This window comes from Anomaloglossus baeobatrachus, unplaced genomic scaffold (genome assembly GCF_048569485.1).
Source record: "Anomaloglossus baeobatrachus isolate aAnoBae1 unplaced genomic scaffold, aAnoBae1.hap1 Scaffold_663, whole genome shotgun sequence".
Taxonomy (NCBI): Eukaryota; Metazoa; Chordata; class Amphibia; order Anura; family Aromobatidae; genus Anomaloglossus; species Anomaloglossus baeobatrachus.
This window is the reverse complement of record NW_027445034.1, coordinates 88,813-111,562: the sequence shown is the minus strand read 5'-3', so window position 1 is coordinate 111,562 and position 22,750 is coordinate 88,813. Positions and strand designations below refer to the sequence as shown.

Here is a 22,750-nt window from a genome sequence, read left to right as displayed (position 1 = left end):
GAGTAATGATGATCTCTTTAGTAGTCTGTTGGCGCCCTCTCCTGGAGGAATAGTTTGCTTGCTCTTGGACATTCTAAAAGAGAGGTCATGATAGACATTGAGCTTCTGAGCTCAATTGGGGACAGTCATGGGTGATGAATGTTTGCAACCTACTGCGAAGCCTCATACCGCAATATAAGGAACGTCAAATACTAAGAAAGGGCGGCCTATGAAAGAATTACTACTTTCAATAAGTACACTTAAACGGCTAATTGGGAATAGAAAAACTGTAAAAAGCCCTCTGAGAAAGCCCCCCTCTAACCTTTGATAGTAAGCTTTTCTGTAGTCTGCCTGTTGATGTATTTTCCGTTTGAACTGTGCACAACATGAAGAGACGGAACACTGGCGGCTTGTCACAATGCCCCCCGATGACATCACAATAGCGCTGCTGCCTAGAAAACAAGCTGCGCAGAAGAAGTTGTTCTTTGGGTGGGAGGGTGGGCTAGTGGAAGGAGGGGGCAATCTCTTTTTTTCCCGGGTGGTAGGGGGATGACAGGAGAAGGGAAGCGGGTGGTGAGAAAGGTACAGAGGGCAGGGTTTGGGGGCTGGGAAGGAAAGGGAAAAGATTAGGGTTTGGGGATGATGAAAGGGCTTTCTACGGGTAAGGATGGCAAAGGGTGGCAGTGACGGAAAGTCAGGCAACCTGTCCTGTCCGTCTTTTTGTATCGTGAATTGGAAAGACTGCAAGGGGGAGGGGAGTTGCTTGCGCCCTAAAGGAGGAGTTATTCAGATTCATTGCAGTGGGCGGCGGCTGCAAAACGCACCATTCTTCTTGTTTTGGCTCTGCAAAGCAGCCTTTTCAAGGGTTGGCTTGGGTGACAAAATGTCTTGTGTAGGCGTGGGTTTGTCTCCCTCTCGCTCTCTCTCCCTAAGATGTGTCCGGCATAGGCCAGGGTGCCACTCGAGGCCCAAACCAATTCTGGTTATCGCTTCTCGGCCTTTTGGCTAAGATCAAGTGTAGTATCTGTTCTTATCAGTTTAATATCTGATACGTCCCCTATCTGGGGACCATATATTAAATGGATTTTTAGAACAGGGAGATGGAAAAAGAGCTTGCTCTGTCCACTCCACGCATTGACCTGGTATTGCAGTACCTCCAGGAACGGTGCACCCCTTCTTAACCCAGTTTCCAAAAGCAGAACTCAATTCACCTGATTCATATTAGCCCGATTTAATGAATTGGAAGAAAGCATACGTCTTCATATGCACCTCAATTTGGCCCATTCACTTTTCACACTTCCTCCTTTTGTTTTTTATCTTTCACACTTTTGACTTTCTTTATTCATCCAAATAGCAAACTCATCACCACTCAACCTGACCAACTCGGCTATGTCCCCGTGCTGCAGTTCTCTGTCTTATCTAGATCATTTGCAATTGAATGGAATAGATCCCTTTTGGACAAAGTGGATTCACCTGCTGCTGCAGTGACCACAGGTGTGATAACATCTAGAATTGGCATCTGGTGCGATCTCTCCGCTTCCACTCCAAAGAAAGTTACCTGTTTATTCCTATCATGCATTGGTTTTTGGGGTTTTCTTTGAGTAATGATGATCTCTTTAGTAGTCTGTTGGCGCCCTCTCCTGGAGGAATAGTTTGCTTGCTCTTGGACATTCTAAAAGAGAGGTCATGATAGACATTGAGCTTCTGAGCTCAATTGGGGACAGTCATGGGTGATGAATGTTTGCAACCTACTGCGAAGCCTCATACCGCAATATAAGGAACGTCAAATACTAAGAAAGGGCGGCCTATGAAAGAATTACTACTTTCAATAAGTACACTTAAACGGCTAATTGGGAATAGAAAAACTGTAAAAAGCCCTCTGAGAAAGCCCCCCTCTAACCTTTGATAGTAAGCTTTTCTGTAGTCTGCCTGTTGATGTATTTTCCGTTTGAACTGTGCACAACATGAAGAGACGGAACACTGGCGGCTTGTCACAATGCCCCCCGATGACATCACAATAGCGCTGCTGCCTAGAAAACAAGCTGCGCAGAAGAAGTTGTTCTTTGGGTGGGAGGGTGGGCTAGTGGAAGGAGGGGGCAATCTCTTTTTTTCCCGGGTGGTAGGGGGATGACAGGAGAAGGGAAGCGGGTGGTGAGAAAGGTACAGAGGGCAGGGTTTGGGGGCTGGGAAGGAAAGGGAAAAGATTAGGGTTTGGGGATGATGAAAGGGCTTTCTACGGGTAAGGATGGCAAAGGGTGGCAGTGACGGAAAGTCAGGCAACCTGTCCTGTCCGTCTTTTTGTATCGTGAATTGGAAAGACTGCAAGGGGGAGGGGAGTTGCTTGCGCCCTAAAGGAGGAGTTATTCAGATTCATTGCAGTGGGCGGCGGCTGCAAAACGCACCATTCTTCTTGTTTTGGCTCTGCAAAGCAGCCTTTTCAAGGGTTGGCTTGGGTGACAAAATGTCTTGTGTAGGCGTGGGTTTGTCTCCCTCTCGCTCTCTCTCCCTAAGATGTGTCCGGCATAGGCCAGGGTGCCACTCGAGGCCCAAACCAATTCTGGTTATCGCTTCTCGGCCTTTTGGCTAAGATCAAGTGTAGTATCTGTTCTTATCAGTTTAATATCTGATACGTCCCCTATCTGGGGACCATATATTAAATGGATTTTTAGAACAGGGAGATGGAAAAAGAGCTTGCTCTGTCCACTCCACGCATTGACCTGGTATTGCAGTACCTCCAGGAACGGTGCACCCCTTCTTAACCCAGTTTCCAAAAGCAGAACTCAATTCACCTGATTCATATTAGCCCGATTTAATGAATTGGAAGAAAGCATACGTCTTCATATGCACCTCAATTTGGCCCATTCACTTTTCACACTTCCTCCTTTTGTTTTTTATCTTTCACACTTTTGACTTTCTTTATTCATCCAAATAGCAAACTCATCACCACTCAACCTGACCAACTCGGCTATGTCCCCGTGCTGCAGTTCTCTGTCTTATCTAGATCATTTGCAATTGAATGGAATAGATCCCTTTTGGACAAAGTGGATTCACCTGCTGCTGCAGTGACCACAGGTGTAATAACATCTAGAATTGGCATCTGGTGCGATCTCTCCGCTTCCACTCCAAAGAAAGTTACCTGTTTATTCCTATCATGCATTGGTTTTTGGGGTTTTCTTTGAGTAATGATGATCTCTTTAGTAGTCTGTTGGCGCCCTCTCCTGGAGGAATAGTTTGCTTGCTCTTGGACATTCTAAAAGAGAGGTCATGATAGACATTGAGCTTCTGAGCTCAATTGGGGACAGTCATGGGTGATGAATGTTTGCAACCTACTGCGAAGCCTCATACCGCAATATAAGGAACGTCAAATACTAAGAAAGGGCGGCCTATGAAAGAATTACTACTTTCAATAAGTACACTTAAACGGCTAATTGGGAATAGAAAAACTGTAAAAAGCCCTCTGAGAAAGCCCCCCTCTAACCTTTTGATAGTAAGCTTTTCTGTAGTCTGCCTGTTGATGTATTTTCCGTTTGAACTGTGCACAACATGAAGAGACGGAACACTGGCGGCTTGTCACAATGCCCCCCGATGACATCACAATAGCGCTGCTGCCTAGAAAACAAGCTGCGCAGAAGAAGTTGTTCTTTGGGTGGGAGGGTGGGCTAGTGGAAGGAGGGGGCAATCTCTTTTTTTCCCGGGTGGTAGGGGGATGACAGGAGAAGGGAAGCGGGTGGTGAGAAAGGTACAGAGGGCAGGGTTTGGGGGCTGGGAAGGAAAGGGAAAAGATTAGGGTTTGGGGATGATGAAAGGGCTTTCTACGGGTAAGGATGGCAAAGGGTGGCAGTGACGGAAAGTCAGGCAACCTGTCCTGTCCGTCTTTTTGTATCGTGAATTGGAAAGACTGCAAGGGGGAGGGGAGTTGCTTGCGCCCTAAAGGAGGAGTTATTCAGATTCATTGCAGTGGGCGGCGGCTGCAAAACGCACCATTCTTCTTGTTTTGGCTCTGCAAAGCAGCCTTTTCAAGGGTTGGCTTGGGTGACAAAATGTCTTGTGTAGGCGTGGGTTTGTCTCCCTCTCGCTCTCTCTCCCTAAGATGTGTCCGGCATAGGCCAGGGTGCCACTCGAGGCCCAAACCAATTCTGGTTATCGCTTCTCGGCCTTTTGGCTAAGATCAAGTGTAGTATCTGTTCTTATCAGTTTAATATCTGATACGTCCCCTATCTGGGGACCATATATTAAATGGATTTTTAGAACAGGGAGATGGAAAAAGAGCTTGCTCTGTCCACTCCACGCATTGACCTGGTATTGCAGTACCTCCAGGAACGGTGCACCCCTTCTTAACCCAGTTTCCAAAAGCAGAACTCAATTCACCTGATTCATATTAGCCCGATTTAATGAATTGGAAGAAAGCATACGTCTTCATATGCACCTCAATTTGGCCCATTCACTTTTCACACTTCCTCCTTTTGTTTTTTATCTTTCACACTTTTGACTTTCTTTATTCATCCAAATAGCAAACTCATCACCACTCAACCTGACCAACTCGGCTATGTCCCCGTGCTGCAGTTCTCTGTCTTATCTAGATCATTTGCAATTGAATGGAATAGATCCCTTTTGGACAAAGTGGATTCACCTGCTGCTGCAGTGACCACAGGTGTGATAACATCTAGAATTGGCATCTGGTGCGATCTCTCCGCTTCCACTCCAAAGAAAGTTACCTGTTTATTCCTATCATGCATTGGTTTTTGGGGTTTTCTTTGAGTAATGATGATCTCTTTAGTAGTCTGTTGGCGCCCTCTCCTGGAGGAATAGTTTGCTTGCTCTTGGACATTCTAAAAGAGAGGTCATGATAGACATTGAGCTTCTGAGCTCAATTGGGGACAGTCATGGGTGATGAATGTTTGCAACCTACTGCGAAGCCTCATACCGCAATATAAGGAACGTCAAATACTAAGAAAGGGCGGCCTATGAAAGAATTACTACTTTCAATAAGTACACTTAAACGGCTAATTGGGAATAGAAAAACTGTAAAAAGCCCTCTGAGAAAGCCCCCCTCTAACCTTTGATAGTAAGCTTTTCTGTAGTCTGCCTGTTGATGTATTTTCCGTTTGAACTGTGCACAACATGAAGAGACGGAACACTGGCGGCTTGTCACAATGCCCCCCGATGACATCACAATAGCGCTGCTGCCTAGAAAACAAGCTGCGCAGAAGAAGTTGTTCTTTGGGTGGGAGGGTGGGCTAGTGGAAGGAGGGGGCAATCTCTTTTTTTCCCGGGTGGTAGGGGGATGACAGGAGAAGGGAAGCGGGTGGTGAGAAAGGTACAGAGGGCAGGGTTTGGGGGCTGGGAAGGAAAGGGAAAAGATTAGGGTTTGGGGATGATGAAAGGGCTTTCTACGGGTAAGGATGGCAAAGGGTGGCAGTGACGGAAAGTCAGGCAACCTGTCCTGTCCGTCTTTTTGTATCGTGAATTGGAAAGACTGCAAGGGGGAGGGGAGTTGCTTGCGCCCTAAAGGAGGAGTTATTCAGATTCATTGCAGTGGGCGGCGGCTGCAAAACGCACCATTCTTCTTGTTTTGGCTCTGCAAAGCAGCCTTTTCAAGGGTTGGCTTGGGTGACAAAATGTCTTGTGTAGGCGTGGGTTTGTCTCCCTCTCGCTCTCTCTCCCTAAGATGTGTCCGGCATAGGCCAGGGTGCCACTCGAGGCCCAAACCAATTCTGGTTATCGCTTCTCGGCCTTTTGGCTAAGATCAAGTGTAGTATCTGTTCTTATCAGTTTAATATCTGATACGTCCCCTATCTGGGGACCATATATTAAATGGATTTTTAGAACAGGGAGATGGAAAAAGAGCTTGCTCTGTCCACTCCACGCATTGACCTGGTATTGCAGTACCTCCAGGAACGGTGCACCCCTTCTTAACCCAGTTTCCAAAAGCAGAACTCAATTCACCTGATTCATATTAGCCCGATTTAATGAATTGGAAGAAAGCATACGTCTTCATATGCACCTCAATTTGGCCCATTCACTTTTCACACTTCCTCCTTTTGTTTTTTATCTTTCACACTTTTGACTTTCTTTATTCATCCAAATAGCAAACTCATCACCACTCAACCTGACCAACTCGGCTATGTCCCCGTGCTGCAGTTCTCTGTCTTATCTAGATCATTTGCAATTGAATGGAATAGATCCCTTTTGGACAAAGTGGATTCACCTGCTGCTGCAGTGACCACAGGTGTGATAACATCTAGAATTGGCATCTGGTGCGATCTCTCCGCTTCCACTCCAAAGAAAGTTACCTGTTTATTCCTATCATGCATTGGTTTTTGGGGTTTTCTTTGAGTAATGATGATCTCTTTAGTAGTCTGTTGGCGCCCTCTCCTGGAGGAATAGTTTGCTTGCTCTTGGACATTCTAAAAGAGAGGTCATGATAGACATTGAGCTTCTGAGCTCAATTGGGGACAGTCATGGGTGATGAATGTTTGCAACCTACTGCGAAGCCTCATACCGCAATATAAGGAACGTCAAATACTAAGAAAGGGCGGCCTATGAAAGAATTACTACTTTCAATAAGTACACTTAAACGGCTAATTGGGAATAGAAAAACTGTAAAAAGCCCTCTGAGAAAGCCCCCCTCTAACCTTTTGATAGTAAGCTTTTCTGTAGTCTGCCTGTTGATGTATTTTCCGTTTGAACTGTGCACAACATGAAGAGACGGAACACTGGCGGCTTGTCACAATGCCCCCCGATGACATCACAATAGCGCTGCTGCCTAGAAAACAAGCTGCGCAGAAGAAGTTGTTCTTTGGGTGGGAGGGTGGGCTAGTGGAAGGAGGGGGCAATCTCTTTTTTTCCCGGGTGGTAGGGGGATGACAGGAGAAGGGAAGCGGGTGGTGAGAAAGGTACAGAGGGCAGGGTTTGGGGGCTGGGAAGGAAAGGGAAAAGATTAGGGTTTGGGGATGATGAAAGGGCTTTCTACGGGTAAGGATGGCAAAGGGTGGCAGTGACGGAAAGTCAGGCAACCTGTCCTGTCCGTCTTTTTGTATCGTGAATTGGAAAGACTGCAAGGGGGAGGGGAGTTGCTTGCGCCCTAAAGGAGGAGTTATTCAGATTCATTGCAGTGGGCGGCGGCTGCAAAACGCACCATTCTTCTTGTTTTGGCTCTGCAAAGCAGCCTTTTCAAGGGTTGGCTTGGGTGACAAAATGTCTTGTGTAGGCGTGGGTTTGTCTCCCTCTCGCTCTCTCTCCCTAAGATGTGTCCGGCATAGGCCAGGGTGCCACTCGAGGCCCAAACCAATTCTGGTTATCGCTTCTCGGCCTTTTGGCTAAGATCAAGTGTAGTATCTGTTCTTATCAGTTTAATATCTGATACGTCCCCTATCTGGGGACCATATATTAAATGGATTTTTAGAACAGGGAGATGGAAAAAGAGCTTGCTCTGTCCACTCCACGCATTGACCTGGTATTGCAGTACCTCCAGGAACGGTGCACCCCTTCTTAACCCAGTTTCCAAAAGCAGAACTCAATTCACCTGATTCATATTAGCCCGATTTAATGAATTGGAAGAAAGCATACGTCTTCATATGCACCTCAATTTGGCCCATTCACTTTTCACACTTCCTCCTTTTGTTTTTTATCTTTCACACTTTTGACTTTCTTTATTCATCCAAATAGCAAACTCATCACCACTCAACCTGACCAACTCGGCTATGTCCCCGTGCTGCAGTTCTCTGTCTTATCTAGATCATTTGCAATTGAATGGAATAGATCCCTTTTGGACAAAGTGGATTCACCTGCTGCTGCAGTGACCACAGGTGTGATAACATCTAGAATTGGCATCTGGTGCGATCTCTCCGCTTCCACTCCAAAGAAAGTTACCTGTTTATTCCTATCATGCATTGGTTTTTGGGGTTTTCTTTGAGTAATGATGATCTCTTTAGTAGTCTGTTGGCGCCCTCTCCTGGAGGAATAGTTTGCTTGCTCTTGGACATTCTAAAAGAGAGGTCATGATAGACATTGAGCTTCTGAGCTCAATTGGGGACAGTCATGGGTGATGAATGTTTGCAACCTACTGCGAAGCCTCATACCGCAATATAAGGAACGTCAAATACTAAGAAAGGGCGGCCTATGAAAGAATTACTACTTTCAATAAGTACACTTAAACGGCTAATTGGGAATAGAAAAACTGTAAAAAGCCCTCTGAGAAAGCCCCCCTCTAACCTTTGATAGTAAGCTTTTCTGTAGTCTGCCTGTTGATGTATTTTCCGTTTGAACTGTGCACAACATGAAGAGACGGAACACTGGCGGCTTGTCACAATGCCCCCCGATGACATCACAATAGCGCTGCTGCCTAGAAAACAAGCTGCGCAGAAGAAGTTGTTCTTTGGGTGGGAGGGTGGGCTAGTGGAAGGAGGGGGCAATCTCTTTTTTTCCCGGGTGGTAGGGGGATGACAGGAGAAGGGAAGCGGGTGGTGAGAAAGGTACAGAGGGCAGGGTTTGGGGGCTGGGAAGGAAAGGGAAAAGATTAGGGTTTGGGGATGATGAAAGGGCTTTCTACGGGTAAGGATGGCAAAGGGTGGCAGTGACGGAAAGTCAGGCAACCTGTCCTGTCCGTCTTTTTGTATCGTGAATTGGAAAGACTGCAAGGGGGAGGGGAGTTGCTTGCGCCCTAAAGGAGGAGTTATTCAGATTCATTGCAGTGGGCGGCGGCTGCAAAACGCACCATTCTTCTTGTTTTGGCTCTGCAAAGCAGCCTTTTCAAGGGTTGGCTTGGGTGACAAAATGTCTTGTGTAGGCGTGGGTTTGTCTCCCTCTCGCTCTCTCTCCCTAAGATGTGTCCGGCATAGGCCAGGGTGCCACTCGAGGCCCAAACCAATTCTGGTTATCGCTTCTCGGCCTTTTGGCTAAGATCAAGTGTAGTGTTGTTCGAAGAGGTGGTTTAAGCTCCAGGCCACCTTAGTACAATGATACAATGCACACTGGAAGGTTGCGCTTGCTAGTACTCTGGGTGGATAGTATATTCATCTAGAGGAAAACATGGCCCTACCAGGATCGAGGCTATTAGACTGAGTAAGGGTGGGGGGCTATGGTACAACGTGCCCCAGGACTGACGACCCTGGAGTGAGTCTGAGCTTGCTGGCTTGGGACCCCGGCAAGCCTTGGGCTCTGTAGCACACCGTACCTTGCCTTTTCATACTTTTTGAGCATATTATCCTATCCCGGCCTTCTGGCTAGGAAGGGAAATTTTTATAATCCCGGTCGGAGGTCTGGTCAGCTTTGGGCTGAGAAACTAACACCCGGTTGGAGGTCTGGGTCAGCTTCGGCTGAGAAACCAACACCCGGTTGGAGGTCTGGGTCAGCTTCGGCTGAGAAACCAACACCCGGTTGGAGGTCCGGTTAGCCTTGGGCTGAGAAACCAACACCGGTTGACGGTCCGGGCAGTTTCGGCTGCGAAACCAACAACTAGTAGCTCTCTACTCCACTTGGGTAAGATGCCTGGGTGGACACTGGGAGCAACGACAAGGCTCAACCAGGCTTCGGCTTGGGGGAGCACCGAAGATCCCTGACCCTTGCTGTGGCCTTCTGGCTCGGAGGGACGGGGTTGATTTTTGGGGACCCTCTCCTCACGGTGGGGTCCACACGAATCCTAGCCTTTGCACTGTTTTTGGTGTGACTTCGGTCATGCATTTTTTGTGGTGCTTTGGAAAGCTTCATTAAATCAAAATCTGTTCTTATCAGTTTAATATCTGATACGTCCCCTATCTGGGGACCATATATTAAATGGATTTTTAGAACAGGGAGATGGAAAAAGAGCTTGCTCTGTCCACTCCACGCATTGACCTGGTATTGCAGTACCTCCAGGAACGGTGCACCCCTTCTTAACCCAGTTTCCAAAAGCAGAACTCAATTCACCTGATTCATATTAGCCCGATTTAATGAATTGGAAGAAAGCATACGTCTTCATATGCACCTCAATTTGGCCCATTCACTTTTCACACTTCCTCCTTTTGTTTTTTATCTTTCACACTTTTGACTTTCTTTATTCATCCAAATAGCAAACTCATCACCACTCAACCTGACCAACTCGGCTATGTCCCCGTGCTGCAGTTCTCTGTCTTATCTAGATCATTTGCAATTGAATGGAATAGATCCCTTTTGGACAAAGTGGATTCACCTGCTGCTGCAGTGACCACAGGTGTGATAACATCTAGAATTGGCATCTGGTGCGATCTCTCCGCTTCCACTCCAAAGAAAGTTACCTGTTTATTCCTATCATGCATTGGTTTTTGGGGTTTTCTTTGAGTAATGATGATCTCTTTAGTAGTCTGTTGGCGCCCTCTCCTGGAGGAATAGTTTGCTTGCTCTTGGACATTCTAAAAGAGAGGTCATGATAGACATTGAGCTTCTGAGCTCAATTGGGGACAGTCATGGGTGATGAATGTTTGCAACCTACTGCGAAGCCTCATACCGCAATATAAGGAACGTCAAATACTAAGAAAGGGCGGCCTATGAAAGAATTACTACTTTCAATAAGTACACTTAAACGGCTAATTGGGAATAGAAAAACTGTAAAAAGCCCTCTGAGAAAGCCCCCCTCTAACCTTTGATAGTAAGCTTTTCTGTAGTCTGCCTGTTGATGTATTTTCCGTTTGAACTGTGCACAACATGAAGAGACGGAACACTGGCGGCTTGTCACAATGCCCCCCGATGACATCACAATAGCGCTGCTGCCTAGAAAACAAGCTGCGCAGAAGAAGTTGTTCTTTGGGTGGGAGGGTGGGCTAGTGGAAGGAGGGGGCAATCTCTTTTTTTCCCGGGTGGTAGGGGGATGACAGGAGAAGGGAAGCGGGTGGTGAGAAAGGTACAGAGGGCAGGGTTTGGGGGCTGGGAAGGAAAGGGAAAAGATTAGGGTTTGGGGATGATGAAAGGGCTTTCTACGGGTAAGGATGGCAAAGGGTGGCAGTGACGGAAAGTCAGGCAACCTGTCCTGTCCGTCTTTTTGTATCGTGAATTGGAAAGACTGCAAGGGGGAGGGGAGTTGCTTGCGCCCTAAAGGAGGAGTTATTCAGATTCATTGCAGTGGGCGGCGGCTGCAAAACGCACCATTCTTCTTGTTTTGGCTCTGCAAAGCAGCCTTTTCAAGGGTTGGCTTGGGTGACAAAATGTCTTGTGTAGGCGTGGGTTTGTCTCCCTCTCGCTCTCTCTCCCTAAGATGTGTCCGGCATAGGCCAGGGTGCCACTCGAGGCCCAAACCAATTCTGGTTATCGCTTCTCGGCCTTTTGGCTAAGATCAAGTGTAGTATCTGTTCTTATCAGTTTAATATCTGATACGTCCCCTATCTGGGGACCATATATTAAATGGATTTTTAGAACAGGGAGATGGAAAAAGAGCTTGCTCTGTCCACTCCACGCATTGACCTGGTATTGCAGTACCTCCAGGAACGGTGCACCCCTTCTTAACCCAGTTTCCAAAAGCAGAACTCAATTCACCTGATTCATATTAGCCCGATTTAATGAATTGGAAGAAAGCATACGTCTTCATATGCACCTCAATTTGGCCCATTCACTTTTCACACTTCCTCCTTTTGTTTTTTATCTTTCACACTTTTGACTTTCTTTATTCATCCAAATAGCAAACTCATCACCACTCAACCTGACCAACTCGGCTATGTCCCCGTGCTGCAGTTCTCTGTCTTATCTAGATCATTTGCAATTGAATGGAATAGATCCCTTTTGGACAAAGTGGATTCACCTGCTGCTGCAGTGACCACAGGTGTGATAACATCTAGAATTGGCATCTGGTGCGATCTCTCCGCTTCCACTCCAAAGAAAGTTACCTGTTTATTCCTATCATGCATTGGTTTTTGGGGTTTTCTTTGAGTAATGATGATCTCTTTAGTAGTCTGTTGGCGCCCTCTCCTGGAGGAATAGTTTGCTTGCTCTTGGACATTCTAAAAGAGAGGTCATGATAGACATTGAGCTTCTGAGCTCAATTGGGGACAGTCATGGGTGATGAATGTTTGCAACCTACTGCGAAGCCTCATACCGCAATATAAGGAACGTCAAATACTAAGAAAGGGCGGCCTATGAAAGAATTACTACTTTCAATAAGTACACTTAAACGGCTAATTGGGAATAGAAAAACTGTAAAAAGCCCTCTGAGAAAGCCCCCCTCTAACCTTTGATAGTAAGCTTTTCTGTAGTCTGCCTGTTGATGTATTTTCCGTTTGAACTGTGCACAACATGAAGAGACGGAACACTGGCGGCTTGTCACAATGCCCCCCGATGACATCACAATAGCGCTGCTGCCTAGAAAACAAGCTGCGCAGAAGAAGTTGTTCTTTGGGTGGGAGGGTGGGCTAGTGGAAGGAGGGGGCAATCTCTTTTTTTCCCGGGTGGTAGGGGGATGACAGGAGAAGGGAAGCGGGTGGTGAGAAAGGTACAGAGGGCAGGGTTTGGGGGCTGGGAAGGAAAGGGAAAAGATTAGGGTTTGGGGATGATGAAAGGGCTTTCTACGGGTAAGGATGGCAAAGGGTGGCAGTGACGGAAAGTCAGGCAACCTGTCCTGTCCGTCTTTTTGTATCGTGAATTGGAAAGACTGCAAGGGGGAGGGGAGTTGCTTGCGCCCTAAAGGAGGAGTTATTCAGATTCATTGCAGTGGGCGGCGGCTGCAAAACGCACCATTCTTCTTGTTTTGGCTCTGCAAAGCAGCCTTTTCAAGGGTTGGCTTGGGTGACAAAATGTCTTGTGTAGGCGTGGGTTTGTCTCCCTCTCGCTCTCTCTCCCTAAGATGTGTCCGGCATAGGCCAGGGTGCCACTCGAGGCCCAAACCAATTCTGGTTATCGCTTCTCGGCCTTTTGGCTAAGATCAAGTGTAGTATCTGTTCTTATCAGTTTAATATCTGATACGTCCCCTATCTGGGGACCATATATTAAATGGATTTTTAGAACAGGGAGATGGAAAAAGAGCTTGCTCTGTCCACTCCACGCATTGACCTGGTATTGCAGTACCTCCAGGAACGGTGCACCCCTTCTTAACCCAGTTTCCAAAAGCAGAACTCAATTCACCTGATTCATATTAGCCCGATTTAATGAATTGGAAGAAAGCATACGTCTTCATATGCACCTCAATTTGGCCCATTCACTTTTCACACTTCCTCCTTTTGTTTTTTATCTTTCACACTTTTGACTTTCTTTATTCATCCAAATAGCAAACTCATCACCACTCAACCTGACCAACTCGGCTATGTCCCCGTGCTGCAGTTCTCTGTCTTATCTAGATCATTTGCAATTGAATGGAATAGATCCCTTTTGGACAAAGTGGATTCACCTGCTGCTGCAGTGACCACAGGTGTGATAACATCTAGAATTGGCATCTGGTGCGATCTCTCCGCTTCCACTCCAAAGAAAGTTACCTGTTTATTCCTATCATGCATTGGTTTTTGGGGTTTTCTTTGAGTAATGATGATCTCTTTAGTAGTCTGTTGGCGCCCTCTCCTGGAGGAATAGTTTGCTTGCTCTTGGACATTCTAAAAGAGAGGTCATGATAGACATTGAGCTTCTGAGCTCAATTGGGGACAGTCATGGGTGATGAATGTTTGCAACCTACTGCGAAGCCTCATACCGCAATATAAGGAACGTCAAATACTAAGAAAGGGCGGCCTATGAAAGAATTACTACTTTCAATAAGTACACTTAAACGGCTAATTGGGAATAGAAAAACTGTAAAAAGCCCTCTGAGAAAGCCCCCCTCTAACCTTTGATAGTAAGCTTTTCTGTAGTCTGCCTGTTGATGTATTTTCCGTTTGAACTGTGCACAACATGAAGAGACGGAACACTGGCGGCTTGTCACAATGCCCCCCGATGACATCACAATAGCGCTGCTGCCTAGAAAACAAGCTGCGCAGAAGAAGTTGTTCTTTGGGTGGGAGGGTGGGCTAGTGGAAGGAGGGGGCAATCTCTTTTTTTCCCGGGTGGTAGGGGGATGACAGGAGAAGGGAAGCGGGTGGTGAGAAAGGTACAGAGGGCAGGGTTTGGGGGCTGGGAAGGAAAGGGAAAAGATTAGGGTTTGGGGATGATGAAAGGGCTTTCTACGGGTAAGGATGGCAAAGGGTGGCAGTGACGGAAAGTCAGGCAACCTGTCCTGTCCGTCTTTTTGTATCGTGAATTGGAAAGACTGCAAGGGGGAGGGGAGTTGCTTGCGCCCTAAAGGAGGAGTTATTCAGATTCATTGCAGTGGGCGGCGGCTGCAAAACGCACCATTCTTCTTGTTTTGGCTCTGCAAAGCAGCCTTTTCAAGGGTTGGCTTGGGTGACAAAATGTCTTGTGTAGGCGTGGGTTTGTCTCCCTCTCGCTCTCTCTCCCTAAGATGTGTCCGGCATAGGCCAGGGTGCCACTCGAGGCCCAAACCAATTCTGGTTATCGCTTCTCGGCCTTTTGGCTAAGATCAAGTGTAGTATCTGTTCTTATCAGTTTAATATCTGATACGTCCCCTATCTGGGGACCATATATTAAATGGATTTTTAGAACAGGGAGATGGAAAAAGAGCTTGCTCTGTCCACTCCACGCATTGACCTGGTATTGCAGTACCTCCAGGAACGGTGCACCCCTTCTTAACCCAGTTTCCAAAAGCAGAACTCAATTCACCTGATTCATATTAGCCCGATTTAATGAATTGGAAGAAAGCATACGTCTTCATATGCACCTCAATTTGGCCCATTCACTTTTCACACTTCCTCCTTTTGTTTTTTATCTTTCACACTTTTGACTTTCTTTATTCATCCAAATAGCAAACTCATCACCACTCAACCTGACCAACTCGGCTATGTCCCCGTGCTGCAGTTCTCTGTCTTATCTAGATCATTTGCAATTGAATGGAATAGATCCCTTTTGGACAAAGTGGATTCACCTGCTGCTGCAGTGACCACAGGTGTGATAACATCTAGAATTGGCATCTGGTGCGATCTCTCCGCTTCCACTCCAAAGAAAGTTACCTGTTTATTCCTATCATGCATTGGTTTTTGGGGTTTTCTTTGAGTAATGATGATCTCTTTAGTAGTCTGTTGGCGCCCTCTCCTGGAGGAATAGTTTGCTTGCTCTTGGACATTCTAAAAGAGAGGTCATGATAGACATTGAGCTTCTGAGCTCAATTGGGGACAGTCATGGGTGATGAATGTTTGCAACCTACTGCGAAGCCTCATACCGCAATATAAGGAACGTCAAATACTAAGAAAGGGCGGCCTATGAAAGAATTACTACTTTCAATAAGTACACTTAAACGGCTAATTGGGAATAGAAAAACTGTAAAAAGCCCTCTGAGAAAGCCCCCCTCTAACCTTTGATAGTAAGCTTTTCTGTAGTCTGCCTGTTGATGTATTTTCCGTTTGAACTGTGCACAACATGAAGAGACGGAACACTGGCGGCTTGTCACAATGCCCCCCGATGACATCACAATAGCGCTGCTGCCTAGAAAACAAGCTGCGCAGAAGAAGTTGTTCTTTGGGTGGGAGGGTGGGCTAGTGGAAGGAGGGGGCAATCTCTTTTTTTCCCGGGTGGTAGGGGGATGACAGGAGAAGGGAAGCGGGTGGTGAGAAAGGTACAGAGGGCAGGGTTTGGGGGCTGGGAAGGAAAGGGAAAAGATTAGGGTTTGGGGATGATGAAAGGGCTTTCTACGGGTAAGGATGGCAAAGGGTGGCAGTGACGGAAAGTCAGGCAACCTGTCCTGTCCGTCTTTTTGTATCGTGAATTGGAAAGACTGCAAGGGGGAGGGGAGTTGCTTGCGCCCTAAAGGAGGAGTTATTCAGATTCATTGCAGTGGGCGGCGGCTGCAAAACGCACCATTCTTCTTGTTTTGGCTCTGCAAAGCAGCCTTTTCAAGGGTTGGCTTGGGTGACAAAATGTCTTGTGTAGGCGTGGGTTTGTCTCCCTCTCGCTCTCTCTCCCTAAGATGTGTCCGGCATAGGCCAGGGTGCCACTCGAGGCCCAAACCAATTCTGGTTATCGCTTCTCGGCCTTTTGGCTAAGATCAAGTGTAGTATCTGTTCTTATCAGTTTAATATCTGATACGTCCCCTATCTGGGGACCATATATTAAATGGATTTTTAGAACAGGGAGATGGAAAAAGAGCTTGCTCTGTCCACTCCACGCATTGACCTGGTATTGCAGTACCTCCAGGAACGGTGCACCCCTTCTTAACCCAGTTTCCAAAAGCAGAACTCAATTCACCTGATTCATATTAGCCCGATTTAATGAATTGGAAGAAAGCATACGTCTTCATATGCACCTCAATTTGGCCCATTCACTTTTCACACTTCCTCCTTTTGTTTTTTATCTTTCACACTTTTGACTTTCTTTATTCATCCAAATAGCAAACTCATCACCACTCAACCTGACCAACTCGGCTATGTCCCCGTGCTGCAGTTCTCTGTCTTATCTAGATCATTTGCAATTGAATGGAATAGATCCCTTTTGGACAAAGTGGATTCACCTGCTGCTGCAGTGACCACAGGTGTGATAACATCTAGAATTGGCATCTGGTGCGATCTCTCCGCTTCCACTCCAAAGAAAGTTACCTGTTTATTCCTATCATGCATTGGTTTTTGGGGTTTTCTTTGAGTAATGATGATCTCTTTAGTAGTCTGTTGGCGCCCTCTCCTGGAGGAATAGTTTGCTTGCTCTTGGACATTCTAAAAGAGAGGTCATGATAGACATTGAGCTTCTGAGCTCAATTGGGGACAGTCATGGGTGATGAATGTTTGCAACCTACTGCGAAGCCTCATACCGCAATATAAGGAACGTCAAATACTAAGAAAGGGCGGCCTATGAAAGAATTACTACTTTCAATAAGTACACTTAAACGGCTAATTGGGAATAGAAAAACTGTAAAAAGCCCTCTGAGAAAGCCCCCCTCTAACCTTTGATAGTAAGCTTTTCTGTAGTCTGCCTGTTGATGTATTTTCCGTTTGAACTGTGCACAACATGAAGAGACGGAACACTGGCGGCTTGTCACAATGCCCCCCGATGACATCACAATAGCGCTGCTGCCTAGAAAACAAGCTGCGCAGAAGAAGTTGTTCTTTGGGTGGGAGGGTGGGCTAGTGGAAGGAGGGGGCAATCTCTTTTTTTCCCGGGTGGTAGGGGGATGACAGGAGAAGGGAAGCGGGTGGTGAGAAAGGTACAGAGGGCAGGGTTTGGGGGCTGGGAAGGAAAGGGAAAAGATTAGGGTTTGGGGATGATGAAAGGGCTTTCTACGGGTAAGGATGGCAAAGGGTGGCAGTGACGGAAAGTCAGGCAACCTGTCCTGTCCGTCTTTTTGTATCGTGAATTGGAAAGACTGCAAGGGGGAGGGGAGTTGCTTGCGCCCTAAAGGAGGAGTTATTCAGATTCATTGCAGTGGGCGGCGGCTGCAAAACGCACCATTCTTCTTGTTTTGGCTCTGCAAAGCAGCCTTTTCAAGGGTTGGCTTGGGTGACAAAATGTCTTGTGTAGGCGTGGGTTTGTCTCCCTCTCGCTCTCTCTCCCTAAGATGTGTCCGGCATAGGCCAGGGTGCCACTCGAGGCCCAAACCAATTCTGGTTATCGCTTCTCGGCCTTTTGGCTAAGATCAAGTGTAGTGTTGTTCGAAGAGGTGGTTTAAGCTCCAGGCCACCTTAGTACAATGATACAATGCACACTGGAAGGTTGCGCTTGCTAGTACTCTGGGTGGATAGTATATTCATCTAGTGGAAAACATGGCCCTACCAGGATCGAGGCTATTAGACTGAGTAAGGATGGGGGGCTATGGTACAACGTGCCCCAGGACTGACGACCCTGGAGTGAGTCTGAGCTTGCTGGCTTGGGACCCCGGCAAGCCTTGGGCTCTGTAGCACACCGTACCTTGCCTTTTCATACTTTTTGAGCATATTACCCTATCCCGGCCTTCTGGCTAGGAAGGGAAATTTTTATAATCCCGGTCGGAGGTCTGGTCAGCTTTGGGCTGAGAAACTAACACCCGGTTGGAGGTCCGGGTCAGCTTCGGCTGAGAAACCAACACCCGGTTGGAGGTCTGGGTCAGCTTCGGCTGAGAAACCAACACCCGGTTGGAGGTCCGGTTAGCCTTGGGCTGAGAAACCAACACCGGTTGACGGTCCGGGCAGTTTCGGCTGCGAAACCAACAACTAGTAGCTCTCTACTCCACTTGGGTAAGATGCCTGGGTGGACGCTGGGAGCAACGACAAGGCTCAACCAGGCTTCGGCTTGGGGGAGCACCGAAGATCCCTGACCCTTGCTGTGGCCTTCTGGCTCGGAGGGACGGGGTTGATTTTTGGGGACCCTCTCCTCACGGTGGGGTCCACACGAATCCTAGCCTTTGCACTGTTTTTGGTGTGACTTCGGTCATGCATTTTTTGTGGTGCTTTGGAAAGCTTCATTAAATCAAAATCTGTTCTTATCAGTTTAATATCTGATACGTCCCCTATCTGGGGACCATATATTAAATGGATTTTTAGAACAGGGAGATGGAAAAAGAGCTTGCTCTGTCCACTCCACGCATTGACCTGGTATTGCAGTACCTCCAGGAACGGTGCACCCCTTCTTAACCCAGTTTCCAAAAGCAGAACTCAATTCACCTGATTCATATTAGCCCGATTTAATGAATTGGAAGAAAGCATACGTCTTCATATGCACCTCAATTTGGCCCATTCACTTTTCACACTTCCTCCTTTTGTTTTTTATCTTTCACACTTTTGACTTTCTTTATTCATCCAAATAGCAAACTCATCACCACTCAACCTGACCAACTCGGCTATGTCCCCGTGCTGCAGTTCTCTGTCTTATCTAGATCATTTGCAATTGAATGGAATAGATCCCTTTTGGACAAAGTGGATTCACCTGCTGCTGCAGTGACCACAGGTGTGATAACATCTAGAATTGGCATCTGGTGCGATCTCTCCGCTTCCACTCCAAAGAAAGTTACCTGTTTATTCCTATCATGCATTGGTTTTTGGGGTTTTCTTTGAGTAATGATGATCTCTTTAGTAGTCTGTTGGCGCCCTCTCCTGGAGGAATAGTTTGCTTGCTCTTGGACATTCTAAAAGAGAGGTCATGATAGACATTGAGCTTCTGAGCTCAATTGGGGACAGTCATGGGTGATGAATGTTTGCAACCTACTGCGAAGCCTCATACCGCAATATAAGGAACGTCAAATACTAAGAAAGGGCGGCCTATGAAAGAATTACTACTTTCAATAAGTACACTTAAACGGCTAATTGGGAATAGAAAAACTGTAAAAAGCCCTCTGAGAAAGCCCCCCTCTAACCTTTGATAGTAAGCTTTTCTGTAGTCTGCCTGTTGATGTATTTTCCGTTTGAACTGTGCACAACATGAAGAGACGGAACACTGGCGGCTTGTCACAATGCCCCCCGATGACATCACAATAGCGCTGCTGCCTAGAAAACAAGCTGCGCAGAAGAAGTTGTTCTTTGGGTGGGAGGGTGGGCTAGTGGAAGGAGGGGGCAATCTCTTTTTTTCCCGGGTGGTAGGGGGATGACAGGAGAAGGGAAGCGGGTGGTGAGAAAGGTACAGAGGGCAGGGTTTGGGGGCTGGGAAGGAAAGGGAAAAGATTAGGGTTTGGGGATGATGAAAGGGCTTTCTACGGGTAAGGATGGCAAAGGGTGGCAGTGACGGAAAGTCAGGCAACCTGTCCTGTCCGTCTTTTTGTATCGTGAATTGGAAAGACTGCAAGGGGGAGGGGAGTTGCTTGCGCCCTAAAGGAGGAGTTATTCAGATTCATTGCAGTGGGCGGCGGCTGCAAATTGCACCATTCTTCTTGTTTTGGCTCTGCAAAGCAGCCTTTTCAAGGGTTGGCTTGGGTGACAAAATGTCTTGTGTAGGCGTGGGTTTGTCTCCCTCTCGCTCTCTCTCCCTAAGATGTGTCCGGCATAGGCCAGGGTGCCACTCGAGGCCCAAACCAATTCTGGTTATCGCTTCTCGGCCTTTTGGCTAAGATCAAGTGTAGTATCTGTTCTTATCAGTTTAATATCTGATACGTCCCCTATCTGGGGACCATATATTAAATGGATTTTTAGAACAGGGAGATGGAAAAAGAGCTTGCTCTGTCCACTCCACGCATTGACCTGGTATTGCAGTACCTCCAGGAACGGTGCACCCCTTCTTAACCCAGTTTCCAAAAGCAGAACTCAATTCACCTGATTCATATTAGCCCGATTTAATGAATTGGAAGAAAGCATACGTCTTCATATGCACCTCAATTTGGCCCATTCACTTTTCACACTTCCTCCTTTTGTTTTTTATCTTTCACACTTTTGACTTTCTTTATTCATCCAAATAGCAAACTCATCACCACTCAACCTGACCAACTCGGCTATGTCCCCGTGCTGCAGTTCTCTGTCTTATCTAGATCATTTGCAATTGAATGGAATAGATCCCTTTTGGACAAAGTGGATTCACCTGCTGCTGCAGTGACCACAGGTGTGATAACATCTAGAATTGGCATCTGGTGCGATCTCTCCGCTTCCACTCCAAAGAAAGTTACCTGTTTATTCCTATCATGCATTGGTTTTTGGGGTTTTCTTTGAGTAATGATGATCTCTTTAGTAGTCTGTTGGCGCCCTCTCCTGGAGGAATAGTTTGCTTGCTCTTGGACATTCTAAAAGAGAGGTCATGATAGACATTGAGCTTCTGAGCTCAATTGGGGACAGTCATGGGTGATGAATGTTTGCAACCTACTGCGAAGCCTCATACCGCAATATAAGGAACGTCAAATACTAAGAAAGGGCGGCCTATGAAAGAATTACTACTTTCAATAAGTACACTTAAACGGCTAATTGGGAATAGAAAAACTGTAAAAAGCCCTCTGAGAAAGCCCCCCTCTAACCTTTGATAGTAAGCTTTTCTGTAGTCTGCCTGTTGATGTATTTTCCGTTTGAACTGTGCACAACATGAAGAGACGGAACACTGGCGGCTTGTCACAATGCCCCCCGATGACATCACAATAGCGCTGCTGCCTAGAAAACAAGCTGCGCAGAAGAAGTTGTTCTTTGGGTGGGAGGGTGGGCTAGTGGAAGGAGGGGGCAATCTCTTTTTTTCCCGGGTGGTAGGGGGATGACAGGAGAAGGGAAGCGGGTGGTGAGAAAGGTACAGAGGGCAGGGTTTGGGGGCTGGGAAGGAAAGGGAAAAGATTAGGGTTTGGGGATGATGAAAGGGCTTTCTACGGGTAAGGATGGCAAAGGGTGGCAGTGACGGAAAGTCAGGCAACCTGTCCTGTCCGTCTTTTTGTATCGTGAATTGGAAAGACTGCAAGGGGGAGGGGAGTTGCTTGCGCCCTAAAGGAGGAGTTATTCAGATTCATTGCAGTGGGCGGCGGCTGCAAAACGCACCATTCTTCTTGTTTTGGCTCTGCAAAGCAGCCTTTTCAAGGGTTGGCTTGGGTGACAAAATGTCTTGTGTAGGCGTGGGTTTGTCTCCCTCTCGCTCTCTCTCCCTAAGATGTGTCCGGCATAGGCCAGGGTGCCACTCGAGGCCCAAACCAATTCTGGTTATCGCTTCTCGGCCTTTTGGCTAAGATCAAGTGTAGTATCTGTTCTTATCAGTTTAATATCTGATACGTCCCCTATCTGGGGACCATATATTAAATGGATTTTTAGAACAGGGAGATGGAAAAAGAGCTTGCTCTGTCCACTCCACGCATTGACCTGGTATTGCAGTACCTCCAGGAACGGTGCACCCCTTCTTAACCCAGTTTCCAAAAGCAGAACTCAATTCACCTGATTCATATTAGCCCGATTTAATGAATTGGAAGAAAGCATACGTCTTCATATGCACCTCAATTTGGCCCATTCACTTTTCACACTTCCTCCTTTTGTTTTTTATCTTTCACACTTTTGACTTTCTTTATTCATCCAAATAGCAAACTCATCACCACTCAACCTGACCAACTCGGCTATGTCCCCGTGCTGCAGTTCTCTGTCTTATCTAGATCATTTGCAATTGAATGGAATAGATCCCTTTTGGACAAAGTGGATTCACCTGCTGCTGCAGTGACCACAGGTGTGATAACATCTAGAATTGGCATCTGGTGCGATCTCTCCGCTTCCACTCCAAAGAAAGTTACCTGTTTATTCCTATCATGCATTGGTTTTTGGGGTTTTCTTTGAGTAATGATGATCTCTTTAGTAGTCTGTTGGCGCCCTCTCCTGGAGGAATAGTTTGCTTGCTCTTGGACATTCTAAAAGAGAGGTCATGATAGACATTGAGCTTCTGAGCTCAATTGGGGACAGTTATGGGTGATGAATGTTTGCAACCTACTGCGAAGCCTCATACCGCAATATAAGGAACGTCAAATACTAAGAAAGGGCGGCCTATGAAAGAATTACTACTTTCAATAAGTACACTTAAACGGCTAATTGGGAATAGAAAAACTGTAAAAAGCCCTCTGAGAAAGCCCCCCTCTAACCTTTGATAGTAAGCTTTTCTGTAGTCTGCCTGTTGATGTATTTTCCGTTTGAACTGTGCACAACATGAAGAGACGGAACACTGGCGGCTTGTCACAATGCCCCCCGATGACATCACAATAGCGCTGCTGCCTAGAAAACAAGCTGCGCAGAAGAAGTTGTTCTTTGGGTGGGAGGGTGGGCTAGTGGAAGGAGGGGGCAATCTCTTTTTTTCCCGGGTGGTAGGGGGATGACAGGAGAAGGGAAGCGGGTGGTGAGAAAGGTACAGAGGGCAGGGTTTGGGGGCTGGGAAGGAAAGGGAAAAGATTAGGGTTTGGGGATGATGAAAG

General features: G+C 46.8%; 13 non-coding genes across 13 annotated transcripts; all 13 read left to right on the top strand.

Annotated features, from left to right (window-relative positions):
- Window positions 1-964: 964 nt before the first annotated feature.
- Window positions 965-1,155, top strand: LOC142286531 (U2 spliceosomal RNA). Its single transcript, XR_012747660.1, has one exon. It is a non-coding gene; the product is annotated as a U2 spliceosomal RNA (small nuclear RNA).
- A 1,387-nt stretch (window positions 1,156-2,542) lies between these two features.
- LOC142286530 (U2 spliceosomal RNA) lies at window positions 2,543-2,733 on the top strand. Its single transcript, XR_012747659.1, has one exon. It is a non-coding gene; the product is annotated as a U2 spliceosomal RNA (small nuclear RNA).
- Window positions 2,734-4,121: 1,388 nt separating this feature from the next.
- On the top strand, window positions 4,122-4,312 carry LOC142286529 (U2 spliceosomal RNA). The gene has a single exon (XR_012747658.1). It is a non-coding gene; the product is annotated as a U2 spliceosomal RNA (small nuclear RNA).
- Window positions 4,313-5,699: 1,387 nt separating this feature from the next.
- Window positions 5,700-5,890, top strand: LOC142286528 (U2 spliceosomal RNA). The gene has a single exon (XR_012747657.1). It is a non-coding gene; the product is annotated as a U2 spliceosomal RNA (small nuclear RNA).
- A 1,388-nt stretch (window positions 5,891-7,278) lies between these two features.
- On the top strand, window positions 7,279-7,469 carry LOC142286526 (U2 spliceosomal RNA). The gene has a single exon (XR_012747655.1). It is a non-coding gene; the product is annotated as a U2 spliceosomal RNA (small nuclear RNA).
- A 2,185-nt stretch (window positions 7,470-9,654) lies between these two features.
- Window positions 9,655-9,850, top strand: LOC142286561 (U2 spliceosomal RNA). The gene has a single exon (XR_012747686.1). It is a non-coding gene; the product is annotated as a U2 spliceosomal RNA (small nuclear RNA).
- A 1,387-nt stretch (window positions 9,851-11,237) lies between these two features.
- Window positions 11,238-11,428, top strand: LOC142286525 (U2 spliceosomal RNA). Its single transcript, XR_012747654.1, has one exon. It is a non-coding gene; the product is annotated as a U2 spliceosomal RNA (small nuclear RNA).
- Window positions 11,429-12,815: 1,387 nt separating this feature from the next.
- On the top strand, window positions 12,816-13,006 carry LOC142286524 (U2 spliceosomal RNA). Its single transcript, XR_012747653.1, has one exon. It is a non-coding gene; the product is annotated as a U2 spliceosomal RNA (small nuclear RNA).
- Window positions 13,007-14,393: 1,387 nt separating this feature from the next.
- LOC142286523 (U2 spliceosomal RNA) lies at window positions 14,394-14,584 on the top strand. The gene has a single exon (XR_012747652.1). It is a non-coding gene; the product is annotated as a U2 spliceosomal RNA (small nuclear RNA).
- A 1,387-nt stretch (window positions 14,585-15,971) lies between these two features.
- On the top strand, window positions 15,972-16,162 carry LOC142286522 (U2 spliceosomal RNA). The gene has a single exon (XR_012747651.1). It is a non-coding gene; the product is annotated as a U2 spliceosomal RNA (small nuclear RNA).
- A 2,185-nt stretch (window positions 16,163-18,347) lies between these two features.
- Window positions 18,348-18,543, top strand: LOC142286560 (U2 spliceosomal RNA). Its single transcript, XR_012747685.1, has one exon. It is a non-coding gene; the product is annotated as a U2 spliceosomal RNA (small nuclear RNA).
- Window positions 18,544-19,930: 1,387 nt separating this feature from the next.
- LOC142286611 (U2 spliceosomal RNA) lies at window positions 19,931-20,121 on the top strand. Its single transcript, XR_012747733.1, has one exon. It is a non-coding gene; the product is annotated as a U2 spliceosomal RNA (small nuclear RNA).
- Window positions 20,122-21,508: 1,387 nt separating this feature from the next.
- Window positions 21,509-21,699, top strand: LOC142286610 (U2 spliceosomal RNA). The gene has a single exon (XR_012747732.1). It is a non-coding gene; the product is annotated as a U2 spliceosomal RNA (small nuclear RNA).
- The last annotated feature ends 1,051 nt before the right edge of the window (window positions 21,700-22,750 follow it).